We start from the raw sequence: 3,671 nt of genomic DNA, 5'->3' as shown, positions 1-3,671 counted from the left end.
CTTTTTTTTCCAAGATGTTGTCTCTGTTTTTTGTATAGTACTGTTTCTTTAAATTACGTGTAATAACTCGCTTAGAAGGCATCTTATTACAAAACAAGAAATAATATTTTCATCTAATTAACACTTCTTATGACTCGTATCGAGTATCCATAACCTAGCAAAAAGTAAAACTAATTTTTAAATTTTCAGGTATTTTGTTAGTTTGAATGAAAATATTAAAAGTATTGCTCAGATATTATAAATATTTTTGCATTTTACATAATAACTTTAGCGATTTTAAACTGAAAAATAAAATATATTAAAAATGGAATTTTTTGGTCTGAAACTACATAGTCAATCCTACATCGGGTAGTTAGAACCTAACCAAAAATAAAACTAATTTTAACATTTTAAGGTATTTTTCCAGCTTGAATTGAACTATTCAAACTATTGCTCGGATACCATGGATATTTTTGCAGTTTACACAAGCTGCAAAAAACGCACAGGCTGATCTTTGTAAATTAAGAAAAATTTTACGAAGGTTTTACCGGGATTACGAAAAATATTCAAAATTAAAGATTAAAATTATCTCTGAAAGAATAGATTTTGTTGAAGTCAGCTAGAGATGCTTTCGCTAAACTTCATAGTAATATCCAAAAGAAATGTTGCATGTTTAGTGAAAAGCTTCCAAGGTATGGACCGACAACTGTGGAACAGTTTACAGATGTCATGGGAAATCTTATACATCAAGGTGAATATATGGAGGCATAATTGTCCTTTACTTAGTTTCAGCTTAAATTCGATGATCTAGCCTTTATGTACTACATCCAACGACTATGACGTCATTGATCAATATTGTATATAAAAAATTAAGTTTCTCGTAAAAAATAATTAATTAAAAAATAATTAAATGCAAAAGGCGCTAGATCTAGAGATTTTCTTTAAAATGAGCCATTGAACAACTCTCTACGATGTTCCAGTGCCAAGCTATCTGTGGAAGAGAAGAAAGAAATAAAAAAATATCCTGTTTGTAGAGAATAACGTGGTTAAAGTCAATTTTATTGATTTTCAAGCCAATATATTTTCTTTGTTGTTCAAGCCAAAGGGCGGTAAGTTTCCTTTATAGGGGTTTCGGACAAGGCGGCTCTAATGGTGTACTTTTTGTTAAGATATGACTATTTTTCTAGGAGTTAGGGGTTTTTATATTTCTTAACATTGGACGTGATCGTCTCTTACTAGGTTGCTAGCTACCGCTGCAACCCGGTTTATATTTCTTAACATGGAGTGTAATCGTCTCTTACTAGGTTGCTAGCTACCGCTGCAACCCAGATTGCTAGCTACCGCTGCAACCCAGATCAGCGTATCAGAGAACCTTACTGTAGAGATTTCGAGCTCCTGTCTGTAAAAATGTGCAATTTTGTATTTTTTGGTAAAATTGCTTAATAAATCAAATATCTTTGAGAAGACTGTGATATGAATAGATAAGTGACAAAAAAATAATATGTATCATATTTTTAATTTTACACAATTAATTACTGATGTCACAGTCCATGTGGCAAGCACGATTGGCCTTAAACCGGAAGGCTGGTGGTTCAAAGTCACCCGGGATCATTTTATTGAATTGTAATTCAGCTATCAATAAAACCATATCATTACTATATCATTAACTAGTATATGCTTATTAAGTATAGGCAAGAGTTCGTTCTTTATTATACACGACGCCCCTGGGATGCGCCCTCTCCAGAGGAGAAGGATCTCCCATCAGCATCGCAAGCAATGCCTTAACAGTCCGTCCGCCCTCTGTCTTCTCAGCGAACTACGACTCGCACACAAGTTAGACTCCGGGGACCGGGTTTAAAGACATGGCGGCCGGACCTAGCCAACTAACCGCTCACAAAGTAGACACACCCAGAGGCTCACAGCACCAGACGACGGGCCAACTCAGTGCTGGGCCTCCAGCGTTTTGAAGCCGACGCACCACGAGCACTGGGTCCTGTGACACCGTTCCAGCCGCGTGCAGAGTACGACTCCCCCCGGGACTACACGCCGTGAGCAACGTAGATGACCAACATGACCAGATAAAAGCCGAGGCTACCCTCAGCGATCACATCAGCACTCGCCACCCGCAATGATGATCCCGAAGATGGCTCGAACTTCGAAAGTCCTTCCGTTTTAAACCCCTGGAGGATTTCACGCAATGTTTAACTCTCTCTTCAGAGTTCTTTTCAACTTTCCCTCGCGGTACTTGTCTTCTATTGGTCTCACATTCGTATTTAGCCTTAGATGGAGTTTACCACCTGATTAGCGCTGCATTCTCAAGCAACACGACTCTAGAGAGACCTCAGAATGCCGAGCGTTCATCCGTCTTACGGGCCTGACACCATTTTTTGGAATTCGGGCCACACTCATGAGGAATTTTGAGGGTAAAAACGACTGTCTTACGAGACTCACACACACTGTATCTGTCGAAAGTGCCTCCCTAAGGATACAATTGACACTGCGTGCTGGGCTGATCCCTCTACGCTCCCCGCTCCTCGGGTACTCCGGGGGATTTTCTGGTCCTCCGCTGACGCATCTGATTTAGTCAAGCGGGTCGTCTCGCCTGAGCTGAGGCCGGGTTTTTTTTTACATAAACTGACAGTTTCATTTGATTTTCGAACCAATCATCCAACGTCACCTTTTAAACTCTAACACAGTATTTAAAGATATCAAATTTTATAAAAAATTAATTCAGCACCTACCAATCTTGCAATAGCAAAACGACATATTATACCAGTAATTATAAGACGTATTAAATAACCATTTTGGTCTTGTTCTTTTCGTATTAGAAATCCTCATGGATTGCCTGATAAATTTACCAAACAATCAGTATAAAAATCCTCTCGTTCCACAATAAAGGACCTCAGAGACCAGGACCCAGGTGTGTGACAAGTACTATTGTGATCCACAAGAGGCATAGCCCTCTGTCTTGTATACTTGATTAGATAACTTGCTCTAGTGGCCCCATTGGGTCACTTACCGACAGACACCAGAGTAACATGAGACAAGAAAACCGAGAAAAAGACCTCTCACAAAATCCTCTCACCAACACAAGATTATACACACATTTACGATATATCTAACAGTATCTATAGTATTTAATAAAAAAAAAAAAGTAGAACTTATCATCGAAGTTAGGTTCAACAATACAGTATGATAGCAACATCAATCTCTCAGCCAGACATAGTCCAAGCTCAAAGGCTGGACATGCAATTTGCGTTCAAATTATAGATGCTCCATGTGTCCTGCAGTTTGCATGGAATCACGCGTGTAGCTGAGCTCACCTGCGTAATGTGAGCCAAGTGATCAATTCTTCAGTGTAATTTTTAATGACTATTTCCTAGTTTCCCTTACATACGTCCCATGCAAGTGCACCAGTGAACCGCAACCGCAAAGATAGCTGTTCTCAATATAACCTTCACTCACTGGAGTCGTGCTATATTGACTCAAGTATACTTTACTCTGAGAGAAAATTTCTTCCCCCACTGATTCTTGTTAACTCCGACTTCACACGTAGAAAATATACCTCGAGAGTGCTAGAGCATGTTTGATTATTGCTTGCAAAATCTATGCTACATTAGTGCAATCGCAGTGCACGACTTTTGCTCCCCTGAGGACTCACGCGCCTCTCTGTTGACCAAACCAATCCCCAC

At 39.3% G+C, this 3,671-nt stretch overlaps 1 pseudogene; it reads right to left on the bottom strand.

Moving 5' to 3' along the window:
• Positions 1-3,185: 3,185 nt before the first annotated feature.
• LOC148945659 (5.8S ribosomal RNA) lies at positions 3,186-3,340 on the bottom strand (annotated as a pseudogene).
• Between the last annotated feature and the right edge of the window lie 331 nt (positions 3,341-3,671).

The sequence above is a fragment of the Artemia sp. Qi Xiang Cuo genome, chromosome 12 (assembly GCF_049724085.1).
Source record: "Artemia sp. Qi Xiang Cuo chromosome 12, ASM4972408v1, whole genome shotgun sequence".
Classification (NCBI taxonomy): Eukaryota; Metazoa; Arthropoda; class Branchiopoda; order Anostraca; family Artemiidae; genus Artemia; species Artemia sp. Qi Xiang Cuo.
This window is presented reverse-complemented; position numbering and strand designations above follow the sequence as displayed.